Raw genomic sequence first — 21,695 nt, 5'->3', positions numbered from 1 at the left:
CTTGAGGAAAAAAAGAGCCAAGGTATTACATTTGAGAAACATTTACCGTGGCCATGATCGGGTTACTCCTCTCAGTGGGCAAACATGATGAAGAGGGAAATGGCTGATGACTAGTCAGCCACACACTCAGTAGGATCAAAGTAACTAAAAATATAAGGACAGAACTATTTTCTCAATAACAATAAATAATGTTAAAGTTTTACAAAATGTATCAAATGTCATACATTACACTTGGGGCAAAAGTTATCCAAAATCAAGGTCAACTTTAAAGTATTTACTATTTATTTGTCCTTTGCTCGATAGTGGTGAGCAATGTGTTTCATAAAGGTGTTGCTTATTGAAGTTTTAATCTTTTACTACATTGGCTTTCCAAGCACACATCTGATGACATTCACAATGTGCAAACAAATTCCCAGTGAAATGCCAGTTTAATGGCACCACCTTGTGAACGGCTGTGTGACACCTCACACCAAGGGAACGCTTCCAAGTTTGCATGGAGAAGTTCTCACTCAGTTTATTTAAAGAGACGTTTCACTGAAAATTATTCATGTGAAAAAGTTATTAATGATGTGCAATGTTTAGATAAAGGCCAGTAACTGGAAAAAAAAGAGTCATTATAACATTTGTGATATAATATTTATTTGTGACTTACAGCCTTAAAGGGAATCTGTCAGCGGGTTTTTGCTATGTAATCTGAAGGCAGCATGAGGTAGGGGTTAAAACACAGATTTCAGTGATGCTTCTCTTATCAAGCTCTGAGGTTTTGTTTGCTTACAACAATTGTTTTAGCACCAGGAGCTTATCATTGCTGGACACAGCAGCACTGCCTCCTGGTCCGACACGCCCCCTCCTGTGATAAGCAGCTCACTGTCTATGGACATTGTATATATAGATCCTGGCGTGGGTGGGGTTAGCTGTGTTGTGGGCGGGGTTAGCTTCCTCAGCTCTGCTTCATACTATTAATAATACTAAATCTAAAAACCTTTGATTGTGTGTGAACGGCTGCACCCAGTAATCTAAGTGATACATAGTTGGATTCAGCATCTCTTTGCTGCTCTCAGATGCGGTAGCAAAAACCTGCTGACAGATTCCCTTTAAATTAGTGAATTGTAAGATAACTTATCATTGGTTGTCTGGAAAAGAACATGGCATTTATAAATGATCATCAACTTAGAGGGGTAATCACATATTGAGCATTTATTGCAAATATTCAATATATACCATAAACGTCTAATAGGTGTGCTTATGGGATCTTTACCAATCACGAGAACAGGGACCGGTGACTATAACAGTATTACATACATGTTTAATAAAATAAAACAGGTCATGCTCTGTTATTTGACATTCTGTAAGTAGGCTGCTCCTCTTTATCAGCATTCTGCCAGCACTATTGGAGCTGAAACTTTCTTTTCCTCACGGCTCAGCATGCATTGTACCTATCACGGTCTAATGACTTGCCAGCCCCAAATTGAAAGCCAACCTTTCTATTATAGCTCTATTCAGGGGAACAGGAGCAGAGAGATAAAGTCCCTCCATACTATTCCTGTAATTCATCTCGATTTGCATTAAAAAAAAAACTAGCGGACCTAGGGATATGCCTGATGAAGGAGTTTTAATAAAGTTTTTTACTGGATCTCCTATATTCTTTGCAGCGTTCCCTAGATCCACTAGTTTTTTTTCTGCAAATCAATTGGTCTTCAGTTCCGGCACTTTCGAATTCAGGAACCAGCGGCCGCAGCAGCAGTCATTTGGAAGAATTAACCCTGCGATACAGAGTGCTGCGCCTGCCTTGCACAACCAGTCTAGGTGAGTGAAACACTATTCCCCTACCAAATGTTATCATTGTTGATTCATAAAAGGAGCGCTCTTCTCTCTATCTTTCTTCACATGTAATCCATCTTAACCTCTTTGCAGCTAATGATGGATTACACTTGACAACATGCAGGGGACAGCAAGTTAAACAGAAGGGAGACACCTAGTGGCCGGCACTTTAATGTAATTATTCAGGAGTAAGACAATATAATCAATCAAAAATCAGATAATGGGTAAGTTATCTGAAAGTATAATAATGATCATTTAAATCAGCCCTGGCATCTTAAAGCGCACGAGCCATGCATGCGCAAGCTGGTCCCCGGCGGTAGTCGTGTGAGTGGGCCGCCCTTTCTACTCTGGGGCCAGTTACAGTGAATTGAGTGTTGTGGGTGTGCATGTGCGACATTACCCCTGAATCTGCTACCTCCATCGTCCATTCTGTTACACTGGGTGCTGCATCACTCACTTTGACTCTTTCAATCATGAGGCCAGACCAGTTCTTGCATTTTATGCACAGCCAAACTGGTGAAGAGGGGATAACAGGTTATGCCTTCTTCCTCGCCCTTCACACAATACACCGGCTCCTTTCCCAGAGTTACAGCATGCATTTGATTCCCAGCAACAGGTGCAACAATTGAATGAGAGGTTCGGAATTGCCAGCATCTTCCTAGGGGTAGGGTCATATGGGTCCAGGTGTGTCGCTATGACCCTGATTCCCTGTGTCTTTACTTAGATCAATACCAGGGGCCACTCATAGAGACGTTGTTCCCTGTTTCAGTACCCACAGCAGGCCGCTACCTTATCCCAAGTTCCCATTCTCGCTAGACAGTGCATTTTCCCAGATTTATAAGCTTTCCTTTTGCAGGAGTCCCTATTTGCCTGTGATATCCTGCCACCTCTGTAACTGCTTCCTTTCCATGCTGAGCCTTGTAGTTACCACCACTGGTAAACCTGTCTTCTCCCTTTCACCTCCTCTCCAACACTGACTAGTCACTTCCTATATCCCTGAAACCTTCCCACTGGTTCCCTTATGGGACCCCCTTTTTACCCCTCCCCCAGGGGCCAGCCTTGCAGTTAACACTGCAGGAACCTGACACAAATAACGGCCATAGGGATAAAATACTTTTTTTAACAACACATAATAACTTTCAGCACACACTTGCCACAACGTCTTCATGAGGGGGACATGACTCCTTGCCCACCATCTCACACAGATTTGAACTAGTATACATTAGGCGTACCCTTTGCAACACTAAATAAGCTCTCTGGGTCCTTCTTCCTTAAAATAAGAAGGGGTACCCTTAGGTCTTAAAGTGATGGAATATCCTATACAAAATGGAAATACCATTTTAAGTATGCAACAAGAATATTGTTGAATAGAAACTGTGGGGTAAACCACAACTCCCAGAAGAACATGAAGGTCTACAGCTGTCAGGGCAAGCTGCGAATCATAGTTCCCCATGGGGATGATAGCAATTGTTTTAATTAACTTAGTACTGATTGGGGAGTGAGTAGGGGAAGCAGCTAAAGGGGAGTAGTTGCGACCCACTGATGTCACCACATTTGATAGATGGGCAGTCCAGCCCATACTTGCTGGGTGTCGGGCACCTGGTCAAAATTGGCATAATTTGCCTTTTATCGTTACTCTTACAATTCTATTTAGATTGTAAGCTCTTATGGCCACTGTCTCCATTCCTGCTGCCTCACTGCTTGTTCATTGGTTTTGATTGCTTGTGATTTACCTTGATTGCTACTTTCCCAGCATCTCCTACATTAAAGGAGACAAGCGGCGCTGATGAAGTTGTACCTACAGATATCTACTAGGATGAGTCCATGATCAGCAGCTATCTATCAGCTTACCTCCCTATGTGCAAGTGAGTGGTGAACAAACCCTTTAAAAAGCTGAAGACAATCTCATAGTTACCAATCGGGACAATAGGAACATTGAAGCCCCACCATCTGTCCTACTCAAACACTGCAAGAAACCACCTACTTTTTGGCAGGGTTTACATAAACCACACAGTGTTCATATCACGGGTGTGTCAGATGTGACAGACAATCACTCTGAAGTTGGTTGCAGAAGATCTCTTCATTTGGCATTACAGACACCTTCTTAAATCTGTCTCACTCTAGGACCCAGCGGCTACTTCCTTCCTGAAAATTGACACCCAGGCCTGGGTGTTTAAATACTTTCTGTTTGCTGCAGGCTGGTGCTGGTGATATTCACATGTTTCCTTGTGAAGGCTTGGAGCTGTAGCAGTCTGCTTAATTCCTATCTGGTGCTAGGAGGATGTTTGGTGTAATCTCTCTGAAGTCGGCTCAAGCTAAGTTACTTTTCCCAGTGTGTGTCTCTCTTGTTGTCTTTAGTTGCTAGTGGGGACTGACTAGTGCTCAACCCCCCCCCTTCCCTATCCAGGGCCAAGCGCTAGGGAAATACAGGGTTTAGGTTGCTGTGCAGCGATTGGTGAGGAACCAATATAGGGATGATAGTGGAGACAGGGTGATATCAGATCAGTCTAGGAGGTCTCCACTCCCCCTTTCCCTAGTGTCTGGGCTCCCTTCCTCTCTTCCCATCGTGTTGCACTTAGTCTTTCCCACACCTTCCGTGACATTTCGGCCTGAAACTGTCTCAAATTTCCCAGTATTGTTTCCAAGAAATAGTAAAAGTCCCAAAAAATTCAAGGCAAGGTAAAAATCAAGACCTTGATTTCCAACACAGGGCAAACAAATCTGAGCCTTACAGAGAATGTTCCTCCTAGAGTTTAGCGCATTGATCATACGGATATTATATGAAATGATAGAAATAGTGCGGCATGTACTTTTTTTTATATATATGGGTGGGCAGTGATTAATTTATTTTAAAAAAAATCCAAATCTGACATAAAATGTCCATTCACATGTGTAATGAAGGAGCATCAAAGTAACTAAAGCATTATATGCAATATACACCAACCCTACAGAAATGTCATTATATACAGTATCCGTATATACATGTCTCCATAAAACTATAGATATGATAATAAATAAGCTCCATTGTTTCTTCACATCACAGCATTTCAAGATGACAAGATTAAACGAGCAGACACAACATATGTTAAAGGATTTGGCAACCAGAAAGGAAGTCTGCTACGCAACAACATAAGTAATCCAAGTAGTGTATTTAATGATCCAGTCACCAGATGGGAAGCCAATGAAATGTAATTAGTAGCCCGCATTGTAAGATCCAGACACTACAGACAAGACTTCATCCTTAATTTCTGGCATCACAGTACAGAAATGATATATGGGATTATATGCCCCCACATGTAAAGAAGTCATTGAGGAGTTTGGGGACCATATAAAACTACGTGGTCATCTGTAAAGTGGCCAAGAGCGGTAGTCGTGTCCGAGATGCTGTCCGGTTACGCTCTTGCACTTCACAGGGAAACAGTGTCCCAGTCCCAGTGTGCTGTCAGGTGTGGGGTGCATCACACTCACTTGTAGGCCTCAGGCCTCTGCTGTCTCCAGGCCTTCGTCCTCAGGGGCAGCCGCACACAAATCATGGGACACAAAGTTCATTGCAACAAGCAAACGTTTACTGGTCAGTTCAAGTTTATCAGGGTGTAACAAGTGGGATAGTGCACAACACTTCATGTTTCTCACTTTCTTAGTAGAACGTATCTTCAGCTCTACAACTAGTTCCTCCTGGACTATCCTAAAAGCCCACTGACTCCGCCAGCCTCAGAAATTTCCTGCCCACTTCAGCAGTGCATCCGGGACCAGCCAGCTGCCCTTCACGCAATTCCACCGACCTGTGCTGTATGAAAGCTTTGAGGCCTTGAAAAAGGCCAATTATAGCAGAAACGTTGCCTGCTTTGCTCTCCTGCGATGTTTTTAACCAACATGGAATAAAGAACAAGTTTTTATCAAGAACCTGCTGTTTTGGTGCCTCGACTTTCCTGAACTTCCACGTCCACCGACTTCGAGATGTCAGAAGACCAGGCATTCTCCCTAGTACCTGGACCGAGCCCTAGGCTTCTGACGTTGCAGGAATGTCCACAAGGGATATTAGTACGGCCTCCCACTGCCTCGAACGATTGGCACATGCTGGCCCTAGCAGCCCACTGCACCTGAACTTGACCTTGTCATGGTACTTCCATATCTGAGCCACTATCAGGAAGTGCCCACGCTTCATTAACACTAGTTCCCACCCACTGGGCTAGTTCTATCCATTAAACGTGTTGTCAGGTCCAAAATGATAAGTCTGCAGTCACTCTGTGCAGACTATCCCAGGTCTAACCCTGTGCTTACCCTACACTACTCACATTATACATTAAAACTTTACATTCTTATATGATGTAAATTACCCTTATACAATATAGAAGATGCACATCACTGTTCACATTACATGTAAAACCGTATGACATTGTACAGATAGCGTGATTGTTGTAGGAACTGGGGTTTTGGGATTGGGGTAGGAATAGCCAAATAGTCGATCACCCTTACACATCTACACACTAGAGAAGAATTAACTACTGGAGCAAGAATGAACAAGGAGGCCAAAAATTAATAGAGAAGACCTTTTTCATAAGTTAAATTCAGATACTTGATCGTGAATTTCCCCAAATTAATTTTGGATAGATTCGACTTGTTCCAAATAAATTTGATGTGAATCGAAAGTGTCCTAATTGCTGTTTATACTCAGAGGTCTCTCCAGACACCAAGGCACAATAAATGGAGAGTTCTCAGTTGACTCTTTACATAACCTCCACCGCAGTTTCCCTGATCCTCTGCACAGGTCTTCAGTTCTTCTGGCGCTGAGGCCCATTCGGTCCGGTGGGGGTTGGTACATGTCATTGATCCTAATAATGTGTGCCACCCCACCTCTCTCACGTGATCTCACCTGGACCTCAGCGAAGAAGGAACCGAAGACCTGTGCAGGAGAACCAAGTGTAAGGAGTCAGATCAAGGCCTGGGACAGGTGAGTGTAATTGTTTGTTTTTTTTAACCCTCAAAAATATCCAATGAAATGGTAACTGTCTGGTCGCTATTTTTATAGATTCATGGGATTCGAATCCCAAAAATTTTGGATTTGACAGAATCCCAAATTTTTCTGGAATGCAAATTGGATCAGTTATGAATCGATTCGCTCATCTTGACTAATCGGTATCAAAATAAAATTAAAGTTGGTCTTCAACCAAAAACTTAAAGGTCTAGACTGCTCACGACAATACCTTTTCTTGAATGAGTCCCTAAAAAATGATTACAGAGTGACCTGCTGCTCAACCCCCAGCAGTCATCTGCAATCTGCGATGGAGCCTGGTAGCAAGTATAAGAATCCTCTGCAGTGCACCCACAGGGAAAATCAAGCATTAGAAAGTTTGTAAACTGCCAAGCCATACAGAATCTCCATGATTTCTATGAGAATGGTCTAATGCTTCACTTACCCTGTGGCGCCACTGCAAAACGGAACTTCTTTTTTCTTTTATCGACTGCTATTTATTACTGGAGGATATTTTTATCAAGCTTTAAAGGGGTTGTCTGGGACTTTAACATTGATGGCTTATCCTTAGGCACAGCTCCGTCGATGGAATAGTGGCCGCGGCCGGGTACTGCAGGTCCACTGCCTAATGATTTGAATAGATGTCGGATGTGCAGTACCCGGCCGCGGCCATTGTTCAGTCGATGGAGCTGTGCTGTTCAGCTCTGCAACTGAGCAGTTCCGGCCACCAACACCCAGAACAGCTGAGGCCATCAATGTTAAGGTCCCAGACAACCCCTTTAAAGTGAGTCTGTGACTAATAAATGACTGTTCACACTAAGCACAGGTGCTTGGCATGGCCGAGCAATTCAGTGCACCTTCCAACCTACTTGTTTTCCATCTATCTCCACCCTCATCTTGCTTGATTGACAGGTCTGGCCTGGCTTTACAGGAGCCAGAGGAGGGCAGAGATACTTGAAAAACAAGTAGATGGGAAGGCGCACTAAACTATTTGGCCACGCCAAGGGTGCACTGAGTGCATGTGCTCGGTTTGCACAGTTCGCTCTAAAAGGATATGGATAGCAATTTTGCAGTCAAGTATTCCAGCTATATTATGTATCCCTGACCCAGAATAAACTGCCTTACACTGTATAAAACCCCATGAAATACAAGCCTCGTTTTCCTTCATATTGGGGAAATTTAATTGTTTCTTAGAGAAAAAAGACTGTACGTGATCCTGCTGCTCATACTAAGGGTGGGTGCTGCTCCTGGCACTGAGGGATGAAAGATTCATCAGGGTATAGATCTCCAAGATCCTTATGATGAAAAGCTCAGACTCATTATAGTATTTAGGCAGAAGATTGATCAGCTCCTTCCTTGTGTAATTGGAGGTAGCACAGCCGAGGGATATGAAGATCCGACATGGGAATTGTTGTCACAGAGAAGAATCAAAACCTCTGATTAAGAGATTGTGGAAAGCGTGAAGGACAAGCATATGCAGAACATGCAGCAGTCTACAACAACCGCTGATTGTCAGGGGATGTTGGGAGTTGTTGTTTCTCAATATCTCAAGAGCTATCGAAGGAGGCTATTTTATAGAGTGATCCAAGACAATTTAGATTGACTCAGATCTGCATGTGAACCAGTATACCTGTCACTATAATGTACATAAGGAGACCATGTCATTAAGAGATGTGAGCCACCTAATGAATTTGGTGCACCTTTTAATTAAAACTGGCTAAGGAAAAGCCAAGTCCTCATTAATTTCCCCCTAAGTTTATTATAACTCAATTTTCTAAGTAATTATATCTAATATAGGCTTTTTGTGGGGGAAACATGGTGGATCTCTGATACCTATATTCACTATGTGGGTTCTCTTTTGTAAAGAAGATTTAATATATGACACTGCTTTCATTACTGCATCCAAGCTCTCCTCCAGGAGGAAGAAAGCTGGAAAAACAATACCCCTTTTTGTCGTCAAAGCCCAGAGCACTTCTAAATCAGCGTGGACCCATGGCGGTGGTGAAGTTGAGTGCACCATTGTCACGAAAAGTATGGGAAATACTTAGTGCAACACAAAGGGAAAAGGGAAAGGAAGCCCAGACTCTAGGGGAAGGGGGGAGTGGAGACCTCCTAGGCTTGATAGAATATCACCCTGTCTCCCCTAACATCCCTATACTGGTTCTTCACCCATCGCCACACGTGTACCTCGCCCTATCTTTCCCTGGCATTTGACCTTGTCTAGGGAAGGAGGGTGATGAGCGCTAGTCGATCCCCACTGAACACTAAAGACAACAAGGGGGGACAGACAAGGGAAAAATTGCTTAGCTTTAGATGACTCCAGACAAATGTGCACACGTCCTCTAGCTCCAGAGAGGAAGAAGTACTGCTCTCGCTAAAGCCTTCACAAGGAGTAATGAATATCGCAGGCACCTCCCTCTGACACACAGAAGGTATTTATACACCCAGGCCAGGGTGTTAATTAGCCAGAGGAAGGTAACTGCTGGGTCCTAGAGACAGCCTTTAAGAAGGTGTCTGCAATGCCAAACGTAGAGATCTCCTGCAACCAACTGCAGGGCGACTGTCTGTCACTTCTGACACACCCTTGACAATCATTGGAAAAACAATGGTGAAACTGGAACAATGGAAAATGTAGACGAAGAGCTGTGTTTTCCATGAAGTTCAATGCAACAGAGCTGGATTTGTCACAGAGTTCAATGCTGTGCAGGCTAGGAAGAATAGCAGTTAACCAGCATTGTAGCAGAGCTGGTATTATCACATAGTCTAATGCAGAGTAACCAGTGGTATAGCTGAGCTAATAAAGCAACAGAGTCCAATGCAGCTCTGCTGGGTTTATAATAAGGATAAAGGGTGTGCAGGTCTCAGTACCTGAATACTCAGGCAGTGTGTTGCCACCTGAGGTGGCTGATAAGACTCAACAGTGTGATGTAGGAGAGTGCAAGGATGCCATGGCAATTTGGCATTCAGAAAAGCAGAGAAACCTGTCTGGAACAGAAGAAGGTTGCAACACCCAACCTGGACAGATGAACAAGAGATATACTATGTGGCTTTATAAGTTGTAGTTAGGTCCTTGTGCAAATCTTTACAAGCTAAAAGAAAGTTACGTAAGAACGGGTTTGAACCAAAACTTGAGATGGCAGAATTAGGAACTCAATCTATAAGAGTTTACCATCTACAGTATATGGAGTAGGTGATGTATCATAATAGGTATAGTGACTCGCCCCCTGGGCCGTGGGGCACGCGGATCCGGGCGATAGGGGAACGATGGGGGTAGTAGTGGCGGCCCGGTCCCGCGGCTCAGGGTGGTCAGACCAATGGTAGTCTGCTACATGCTTTAGATAATGTCCGACTACGCCACCCGTGGATTGCGGTTATTAGGAACCGCCGCTGCAAGGCAGTCCGCTGGGGCCGATGATGAGTGCAGCTGGGATGGTGTGACTCCCCACGGGAAGAGTGCGGCCCCAGGGCAGTGTAGTGGATGGTGGGAGTGATGGGGGTGAGATTCCCAGTACCGGTAGTGCTGGAGGCGCGAAGGAGCACACAGACAACAAGTTACAGTCCAGGGTCTTTACTCTCAGTTCATTTGTTCCGAGTCACTTCTGTACAGGTAGTGACCGCCCGAGCCGTGCTGCGTCCACCAGGTGTGGGGCTCGGTCAACTCCCAAGCAGTTCAGGAGCATGGCACAGGACCCCCTTTAATCCTTTCTCTGGCCTGCCTCACCAGTGACCCACTTTTGTCCAGCTGCCGCGGACTTGTGCGGTTAAACGTGGTGTTATGTTCTGCTACCAGAGCTAAGGAAAGAGAGGAGATCTGTCCCTACGATAGAACTCAGCTTAATCCCTACGATGTAACAGGGGACCTGATCCTGCGATCAGACCTGCTAAAGTCCTAGGCTAGTCTGTACGGAGACCTATAGATGTGGGGAAGGAATCCCTACAAGTACTAAGGACTGGGAGGAAAATGGGACACCTCCTAACAGAAATAGTAGCAGACAGACGAACAAACAAAATATAAAGAACACAGAGGTCCGTAGACCAAGCAAACTAACAGAGTTAGATACAGAGCACAGGCTAGCTAGAAAGTAGTTATACAATGAAGTCCAGCAAAGCCAGAAGGGCGGAGCAGGATTAAATAGGCCAACAAGGTCATGTGACCAGCAATAGAAAAAACCTAAGAGCAAGGTTCTAACAGTACCCCCCCTTCTAAGAGGATCCTCCGGATCCCCTAGGACCAGGCTTATCAGGAAATCTCCTGTGAAACGCTCTGATAAGTCTGGATGCGGAAACATCATCCGACCTCACCCAAGAGTTATCCTCGGGTCCGAAACCTTTCCAGGCCACGAGATACTGCAAACTACCTCTATACCGTCTAGAGTTAAGGATGCGAGAAATTTCATATTCCCCGTCCTTCACCACCGGAGGAACAGAGGCAGAGGCGTCACAATCCGATACAACAGCTTTTTTCAACAGAGAGACATGAAACACCGGATTAATTTTCCAGGAGGTAGGAACCTCCAACCTAACAGCAGATTGGTTGACAACCTGAAGCACCTTAAAGGGCCCTACAAACTTGGGACCCAATTTCTTAGAAGGAATCCTCAACCGCAGATTCCTAGAGGACAACCAAACCATGTCACCAACAGCGAACAAAACCTCCTGTCGTTTCCTATCAAAGTAGTCTTTAGATTTTCTGTTGGCCTCCTGAAGATTACCACGCACATCCGTCCAAACTCTCTCCAAATCACCGGAAAAATTCTCCTCCTCAGGCACGGCAGATCCCAACTTGGAGAACGACCCAAACGACGGATGTCTCCCAGAACAACAAAAAAAAGGCGAACAACCAGCAGAAGAAGATGTATGATTGTTCAGAGCAAATTCAGCAAGTGGCAGAAACTCAGACCACCCCTCTTGATTGTCTGCCACAAAACAACGCAAGAACTGCTCAACATCCTGGTTTTTCCTTTCTGTCTGGCCATTAGATTCAGGATGATATCCGGATGAGAACGACAAATGAACTCCCAACCTGTCACAAAAGGCACGCCAAAAACGAGCCACGAACTGAGGTCCCCTATCAGAAACAATGTCAGTAGGAACGCCATGAAGTCTGACAATTTCCTTGACAAAGGCCTTAGCGAGAGTTTTAGCGCAGGGCAGTTTGACGAAGGGAACCAAGTGACACATCTTGCTAAAACGGCCCACGACCACCCAGATGACAGTAAAACCCTCAGAGGGGGGAAGGTCAGTTATAAAGTCCATAGCCAAATGTGTCCAAGGAGCACTGGGAACCTCCAAAGGACAAAGTAACCCCGCAGCAGGAGTATGTGAGGACTTAGATCTAGCACATATAGTACATTGACGCACCCACTTAATGACTTCCTTCTGCCATCCAGGCCACCAAAAACTGCAACCCACCAGTCTCTTGGTCTCAGAGATTCCGGGATGACCTGCCAACCGAGATTCGTGACACTCAACAAACAAATCTCTCCTAAAGGTCCCAGGCACAAACAACCTCCCATGAGGAGTGTTAGATGGGGCATTCTCCTGTGCTTTAAGAATCTCATCTTCCAAAACGGAGTCCAAAGCAGCTATCACAACACCTTCTTGTAAAATGTTCTCCTCTTTCTCAGCACCGACTATGGGAGAAAAACTGCGAGACAAGGCATCCGCCTTAACATTCTTAGTACCTGGGATGTAAGTAACGGAGAAATTAAACCGCGAGAAAAACAGTGCCCACCTAGCCTGACGGGCATTCAGGCGCTTGGCAGCATCAAGATATATCAGATTTTTATGATCCGTAAAAACCTGAACGGGAAATTCCGCACCTTCCAAGAGGTGGCGCCAGTGTTCAAATGCGAGTTTAATAGCCAATAATTCCCGATTACCAATATCGTAATTCAGTTCAGTCTCCGAAAAATTTTTTGAAAAAAAGGCACAGGGATGTAGTCCATCCCCGTTATCCTGAGACAATACTGTGCCAACCCCCACAGAGGAAGCATCAACCTCAACCAAAAATGGCTTAGTCACATCAGGCTGCATAAGGATGGGAGCAGAGGTGAACCTCTCCTTGAGATACACAAAAGCTTCAATGGCCTCAGAAGACCACTGAACCGCATCAGCACCTTTCCTGGTGAGATCGGTCAGAGGTTTGACAATAATAGAAAATTTTTTATGAATTTTCTGTAATAATTGGCGAAACCCAAAAACCTCTGTATCGATTTCAAACCAATAGGCCTAGGCCATTCCTGCACAGCTTGAACTTTAACCGGGTCCATCTCAAAACCTTCGCTGGAGATAATGTAGCCCAAAAAACTAATTCTCTGTACAGCGAACTCACATTTCTCCAGCTTAGCAAAAAGCGAATTGTCCATTAATAACTGTAATACCTCACGTACGCTCCGCCAATGAGACTCCAGATCCAGCGAATAAATCAAAAAGTCATCCAAATACACAACCACATTTTTGCCGATCAAAGGTCTAAGGATGTCATTAATAAGATTCTGAAAAAATGCAGGAGCATTAGTAAGACCAAAAGGCATAACCAGATTCTCAAAATGACCCACAGGAGTGTTAAAAGCAGTCTTCCATTCGTCACCTTCCTTCATGCGCAACAGATTGTATGCCCCCTGAAGGTCAATTTTAGAGAACCACTTGGCCCCCACTAACTGGTTAAACAGATCAGGAATCAATGGCAGTGGGTAAGGATTGCGTACAGTAATTTTGTTAATCTCACGAAAATCCAGACAAGGACGTAAACCGCCGTCCTATTTTTTACAAAAAAAAATCCAACCGCCACAGGAGACTTAGAGGGCCTAATGTGACCGGCGGCCAAACTTGTCTGTATGTATTCCTCCAAAGCCTTTCTCTCAGGAATAGTAAGGTTAAATAAACGACTTTTAGGAAGAGTCGCTCCAGGGACAAATTCAATAGTACAATCATAGTCTCTATGGGGAGGCAAAACCTGCGATTCCTTCTCAGAAAAAACTCTCCAAAAATCCTGAATAGGTACAGGTAATTCCCCCCTATCCAAAGCTGCAATACGCCCGTTACAACACTTGTCATAACATTTATGGCTCCAGGATTTAATTTCATTGGTAGACCAATCCAGTACAGGATTGTGCAATTTTAACCAGGGCAATCCCAATATTACTGGAGAAGGCCACCGGAGAAGGCAAGTTATTCAAGACTACCAAATCCAATTTCTCATGGTGAACACCATTAATAGTGAGAGGAAATTCACAGACCTTGAGAGTAACATTCTTCAAAGGGGAGCCATCCACAGAAACCACAGCAATGGGGGATGATAAAGGTTCGGGTTTTAAATTGAGTCTTTCCAAGAATCCCCCATCAATTACATTCAGAGTAGACCCACAATCAACAAACACCCGAAATTCCATTAATTTTTCCTGAGCAATCGTGGAAGCAGCTAAAAATACACCCTTGAAATTTAAACAGGCAATACGGGCATGACTGACCATTTTTTTTCTTTCTTCATACGAAGCTCACAGCCTTTAATCAAATGACCAGATTTTCCGCAATAGAAACACAAGCCTTCAGAAAATCTGCGGTCCTTTTCTTGAGAGCGAGGTGCCATCGCTCCAATCTCCATCGGTTCACCACTGTTAGTACACACATTCTCATAACCAGAAACTGACATAGCAGAGGATTTGCTCTCATTAACCCTTGCACGCAGTCTCCTATCCACCCGTATAGCTAATTGCATAGCCTGTTGCAAATCTTCAGGTGTAGGATAAGCAATTAGCAGGTCTTTAACCCTTTCATTGAGCCCAGCAAGAAACAGACTTTTCAGAGCAGAATCACTCCACCCTGTTTGAGTAGACCATCGACGGAAATGAGTACAATAGTTTTCCACATTACCTGATCCCTGTCTCAAACGTCTTAACTCAGTCTCAGCTGATGAGACACGGTCAGGATCATCATATAATAGCCCCAAAGCAGAAAAAAAACTATCCACTGATCTGAAGCATGTATCACTAGGTTGCAAAGAAAAGGCCCACTCCTGAGGCTCTTTGCGCAAAAGTGACATTATGAACCCTATGCGCTGGGATTCATCCCCAGAGGACTTGGGTCTCAAACGAAAATACAATAAGCAAGCATTTTTAAATGAAAAAAATTCTCGGTGTTCACCAAAAAATAAATCAGGCAAACGTACCTTAGGCTCCAAGAAATGTGCTCCAGGACAGTTACTCACGTGCTGATGGAGCTCGGCCACCTCCAGAGAGAGTCCCTGCAGGCGTTTAGCCAAATCCAGAACCGACACCATGATGGAACACAAAAATCTTTCCTTAGAGAATTTGCAGGCTGGACTTACTGTTATGTTCTGCTACCAGAGCTAAGGAAAGAGAGGAGATCTGTCCCTACGATAGAACTCAGCTTAATCCCTACGATGTAACAGGGGACCGGATCCTGCGATCAGACCTGCTAAAGTCCTAAGCTAGTCTGTACGGAGACCTATAGATGTGGGGAAGGAATCCCTACAAGTACTAAGGACTGGGAGGAAAATGGGACACCTCCTAACAGAAATAGTAGCAGACAGACGAACAAACAAAATATAAAGAACACAGAGGTCCGTAGACCAAGCAAACTAACAGAGTTAGATACAGAGCACAGGCTAGCTAGAAAGTAGTTATACAATGAAGTCCAGCAAAGCCAGAAGGGCGGAGCAGGATTAAATAGGCCAACAAGGTCATGTGACCAGCAATAGAAAAAACCTAAGAGCAAGGTTCTAACACGTGGGCCCCGTCCTCCGCTGTCCTATATGGTGCCTTCCTAGCAGGTTTGATGAGGTGTCGCACCAATAGATGATCACGACGACCGGTTTTTGGCTGAGGGTTGTTTCTCCTCCACCAACTTGGGATCCGGTACCCTTAATCTGCCTGACCCTTCACCCTGGATTCTCATGGGTTCTTAGGGTCCCTTCCACCTTCTTGTTCCTGAGCCCTTCTGTTTCTCTGTCTCTCCTTCTCTTTCTCTGTTCCTTTCTGTTCCTTTCTCTTGGAGCTGAGATGAGCCAAAATCCCAGCTCCCCTTCTCCTCCTCCTCCTCGGTCTCTCACTAGGCCCTCCTGGAGTAGAGCTCCTACAGAGCCTCTACTCCCTGTCTTCTCCTCTGGCTGAACTGACTGAATGAACCTCTCTTCTCCTAGATCTAAGATGGTGCCCACCTTTTATACCTCCCTCTAGCCATGAGCCCAGGGGACCAGCAACCAATGGGCTCCTTCCTACGCTCAGGAACCAACCCCTATCTGCCCCTACAGCACTGGGTGTTCCACCCCCCTCCCCACTCCAGACAGAGACATAGTTGGTCGTGCCTGCACTTCTGTCTAGTGGGAGCACCGTTGAGCTGTCCCTCGGAAATGGGGTGTGTGTGCTGTATGCAGCTAACTGAGCCCTGGTCCATACTCCATCCTTACCTGGGAGTGGAATATCACACCTCTGGTCTGAGGTGCAATACCCCTGTAGCGGCCGAACCCTCGGGGCGCTACATTCCCCCCTGGTAAAGCACAGCACGTCCTCGGGCTGGAAAAGAGCAAAAACAGTTGATTACAGGACATGCAAAACTTTTTAAAACTTTTTTCATTTAGAAACGGACGACATTGTTCAATTCCCTTTATGGGACACACTTTTCTTTTCACTAGACATTATGAAAACACTTTCAATACTTCTGGAACTCTTTTGTATAAAACATCTCGTAAAACATTTGCATTATCACCTAGCAGCATATAAAACTTTCTCATGTAAAACATTTTTAAGTAAAGCACATTCTTGGATCCTGGCTGCGGTGCAACTTGCGACCAGGTGTTCTTTCTTCTTCTAAGTGCAACAGTCCAGTAAACTTGTAAACTTGAGGTAGACGTTGCAGTCTTTTTATAAAACCAGTAGGGGGCGCTTTAGGAAGCGCAACTATATACAAGGGATTGACCGCTCTCAGTCCTCGGCCAGTTTTGGGAAGGGAATGGCTGCTCACAGTCCTCAGCCTGTTAAGGGATGAGGGGCACACAGGTAACAGTTCAATACTTGTCCCAACGGGGACCACACTTTCAAGACGGGAACAGTCCCAAAAACAGTTCTGATACCCTGACGGGTAACTATGTACACAGGTACTTTGCTACTTACTAGTAGCGGTGTCCTCCATATGCTCCTTCTTCCTCCTCATATGGTTCTTCAGACCCGTCCGGGTCCTCTTGGCTCTCCTCATAGCCGCGGTGTTGTAGCTCCTCCTCGGTGAGCCGATGAACATGTAGGGCGTACGGTCCTTTTGCACCTACGTGGCGGGTAAAGGCGACCACATCATCAGGGTACAAGTCACGGCCACGATGTCCCTCAGGTAGATGACTCTCAACGTCCCTGCGGGTCACAAAGACGTCGCCTGCGGTTTCTGGGCCCCTGATAAAGCCCCAGCCGTTCTCCATGTGGAATTTGACTATGGTCCCGGTGATTCGGGGACCACGGGCTGCTTGGGGGTCTTGGCGGGCCTTGCGCTTTTGTTCAGCACTCTGGGCTTGGAGCCGTTCCTCTCTGACGCGCCTCTCTCGTCGCTCCCGCTCAAAGGTCGCCAGTTGCTGATGACAGGCCTCCAGACGACGGACCGAGTCTGCCCGGGTCTCTTGAGAGAACCCCATCAAGTTCTCGCTGGTGGGGTCCCACGCAAATTGGACGTCCTCCAGTGGGGGTAGGGTGACCTCTACGGGTTCTGGAGCCGGTATCAGAGGTTCGCGCGGGGGCTGGGCCTTCCATGGCTGATTGCCGGTCACTTCCGCCGGCCACTCCAGCGGCAGTCCATCCGGACCGGTATGATGTGCCAAAAGGTCCGCGCCCAGCGATGGTATAGTGGGGGGACCTGATCTGGGAGCAGCGCCCGGGGGCACTCGGCCTTGCGACCAGGCCGGGGCTCTTTTGGCTGCGCTAGGTGGCAGTCCCATCCGGGACAGGGGCGCAGGCTTAGCGATGGCGCCCGGGTCATCCAGGCCTTGCGACCGGGCCGATGATGCTTCTTGCTTTACGGTGCCCGGGGTCAAGGGGCGTGGCGCCGGGCGGGGCGTGGCCGCGGCGCTCGCCGCTTGAGGCCTAGCTGGGAGCAGTGGCGGCGCGGCAACAGGTGCGGTGAGTGGGGCTTCGGGTGCTGCGACGGGAGGCTGGGGCAGGCTTGCGGTTGCTGGGCTTGGGGTGGTGACGTCCCCTTCACTTGCCTCAGTCCTCGTGGCTCCCTCCGCGGCATCGCCTCCGGTCCTCTCTCCTCCTGCGCCGTCCTCAGAGGCAGGCAAACTCCGGGGTGCGGTTGAGGCCTGTCGCTGGTGGGTCTCGGCCTGCCGGGCCAGTTCCTCTCTCCACTCAGTGAGCGCACCTCACTGCGCCCGGACCATCCTCCGCTCCAGGTCCTCCAGTGCAGCTTGCGCACGCTCCGGGTCTCTGGGGAGCTGCACTAGGACTTCTGCTAGGCTGCCGAGCGGTTCGGCCTGCAGCAGGCTTCGGGCCAGGAGGCTGGTGCTGCTGAGGGCGTCCATCCCCGGGTGCGGTCTGTCTGGACTGATCCAGACCACCCCCTGCCCCGCAGTTTTCTTCTCTTTCCGCCCCCATGGGGGGTGGTCCTGGGGCATTCTGCTGACAATCACTCTCAGGGGCAGCCCCCCCACATTGACGGACATTTCCACAGCCGTGCTCATGGTTGTTGGGGGCGGGCTTCCTCTTTGGCGCCATTCTGGGACCCGGCCCACGATGGGAGGCGGCCTCCTGTGGTCTTTTGGCGCGCACATTATGGCGCTCGTTCTTCTGGGGCGGGCGCCATCTTTAGTACCGTGAAACAGTCTCTTTTCAGGCGCGCAGTACCCGTGGTTAGCGGGCACGAAATCCTGCCGACTACGCCAAAGCTGACTCGCCCCCTGGGACATGGGGCACGCGGATCCGGGCAATAGGGGAACGATGGGGGTAGTAGTGGTGGCCCGGTCCCGCGGCTCAGGGTGGTCAGACCAATGGTAGTCTGCTACGTGCTTTAGATAATGTCCGACTACGCCACCCGTGGATTGCGGTTATTAGGAACCGCCGCTGCAAGGCAGTCCGCTGGGGCCGATGATGAATGCAGCTGGGATGGTGTGACTCCCCACGGGAAGAGTGCGGCCCCAGGGCAGTGTAGTGGATGGTGGGAGTGATGGGGGTGAGATTCCCAGTACCGGTAGTGCTGGAGGCGCGAAGGAGCACACAGACAACAAGTTACAGTCCAGGGTCTTTACTCACAGTTCATTTGTTCCGGGTCACTTCTGTACAGGTAGTGACCACCCGAGCCGTGCTGCGTCCACCAGGTGTGGGGCTCGGTCAACTCCCAAGCAGTTCAGGAGCATGGCACAGGACCCCCTTTAATCCTTTCTCTGGCCTGCCTCACCAGTGACCCACTTTTGTCCAGCTGCCGCGGACTTGTGCGATTAAACGTGGGCCCCGTCCTCCGCTGTCCTATATGGTGCCTTCCTAGCAGGTTTGATGAGGTGTCGCACCAATAGATGATCACGACGACCGGTTTTTGGCTGAGGGTTGTTTCTCCTCCACCAACTAGGGATCCGGTACCCTTAATCTGCCTGACCCTTCACCCTGGATTCTCGTGGGTTCTTAGGGTCCCTTCCACCTTCTTGTTCCTGAGCCCTTCTGTTTCTCTGTCTCTCCTTCTCTTTCTCTGTTCCTTTCTGTTCCTTTCTCTTGGAGCTGAGATGAGCCAAAATCCCAGCTCCCCTTCTCCTCCTCCTCGGCCTCTCACTAGGCCCTCCTGGAGTAGAGCTCCTACAGAGCCTCTACTCCCTGTCTTCTCCTCTGGCTGAACTGACTGAACGAACCTCTCTTCTCCTAGATCTAAGATGGTGCCCACCTTTTATACCTCCCTCTAGCCATGAGCCCAGGTGACCAGCAACCAATGGGCTCCTTCCTACGCTCAGGAACCAACCCCTATCTTCCCCTACAGCACTGGGTGTTCCACCCCCCTCCCCACTCCAGACAGAGACATAGTCGGTCGTGCCTGCACTTCTGTCTAGTGGGAGCACCGTTGAGCTGTCCCTCGGAAATGGGGTGTGTGTGCTGTATGCAGCCAACTGGGCCCTGGTCCATACTCCATCCTTACCTGGGAGTGGAATATCACACCTCTGGTCTGAGGTGCAAAACCCCTGTAGCGGCCGAACCCTCGGGGCGCTACAATAGCACTGATTTTGATCAGGAGACCGGTCCCACTTTTAGTAAGTGCTGATATTTGTGACTAGGTTAAGTAGAGCATGGACTATGGACTGTGGTTGAAGCTGGAATAAAGTTATGACATAGGTCTTCTTGAAGAACATAGCTTTCCACACGCTCAGAATGTTAGGAGCAAGTCCAATGGTCTACAGCAGTGAGTTCCACAGAACGGGTGCAGCATGAGAGAAGTCCTGGAAATGAGGTTGAGAAATGATGAGTCAGAGGTCATTGGTTCAACATTTGTTTTCTGGATGAGTCAGATACTGTATCCAGTGAAGTGAGCAGTTGCATATATATATGTATAAAAATACTAGTTTGTCTGAATACTGGAGGCAGACATGTGGCCCATTCACTCAGCAATAAAAAGGGTAAAATACAAAGCAAAATTATAAAACCAAGATTTGTCCAAACCTAATATAATCATGGTAGACATGTAAAAGATAAACGTAGTAAAACTGTTGTATAGCAAGCGAGAATCAGATAAAATGTTCAACTGGATGGTTTATAGTGTGATATTTCGTCTTATGTGCCACCTGCTTCCCTCCCATAACAGTAACATCTCTACAAATTACTGGATTTTAGCACCTTTGCAGCTTTCCCAGCAGTAAAACAAAAAGTTATGAAGTGGTGGGAGGGAAACAGAGGCAAAGTTAACACATTTTCACTTTTACAGTTGAAGCAACACTGGCATTCCTACCGTTTCAAAGAACAAAAATCCAAAAAATGTGAAAAATCAAATACAGTACTTCATGTTCCATGACCGAAAGATAAAAGTGTGATGCTTCAGAAAGATAGATAAATAGATAGATAGGTAGATAGATAGATAGATAGATAGATAGATAGATAGATAGATAGATAGATAGATAGATAGATAGATAGATAGGAGATAGATAAACAACTGCGATCTTACAAAAACGGCCAAATATACCTACCTGGGCCTGGAAATTCACAAGTCAGGTAGCTTCAAACAAGCCATCGAGACCCTGAAGGACAAGGCCTGAAAACCTTCTATGCCATCTGAAGGAAATTCTACCATCTGAAGGCACCAGTGAGGGTCTGGCTAAAAATCTTCAATGCTATCATCGCCCCAATCCTCCTGTATGGCAGCAAAGTCAGGGGCCCTCACACATAACCAGACTGGGCAAGGTGGAATTCCAGCCAAACCAAAATATTCTACCTGAAATTCTATTCGCTCATTCTCCAGGTCCATCAGGAGCACCAACAAAAGTGCCTGTCAGGCTGAGCTGGGCAGATTCCTTATACACCTAGCCAGAGGCGTAGCTAGGGGTTGAGTTCAGGGAGGGCAAAACTTCTGAGTGAGCCCCTAACCATGTAACCCTGATTACAAATTTGGTGGCTTATGTGGCGCCCCTGAGGGTTCAGTCGCCACCCGGTCAAGGTCCCTACCTAAGAAGACCTGGAGGGGAGCAGAGGAGACAAGCTCCACAGGCAAAAGGCTCCCAGGGGGATACGGACGGAGCGGCACACGCCACCTGTATTTCTTACTCTGGCCTAGCCAGAGGGACTCCTGCTGCAAAAGGGGTTAGCAGCCCCCGATATCCGACTGTGTTACTTCAAGTCTTAGTCGGAAAAGCCCGGAGGCTTAGTGGATCCCAGGATGGATACGAACGGAGCGGCATACGGCACCTGTACCTCTCTACCTGTGTTTACCCAGTGGG

Source organism: Phyllobates terribilis, unplaced genomic scaffold (assembly GCF_046119375.1).
Source record: "Phyllobates terribilis strain yellow unplaced genomic scaffold, ASM4611937v1 Scaffold_9__5_contigs__length_417890890, whole genome shotgun sequence".
Classification (NCBI taxonomy): Eukaryota; Metazoa; Chordata; class Amphibia; order Anura; family Dendrobatidae; genus Phyllobates; species Phyllobates terribilis.
The sequence above is the reverse complement of the archived record's forward strand: the minus strand, read 5'-3'. Positions refer to the sequence as shown.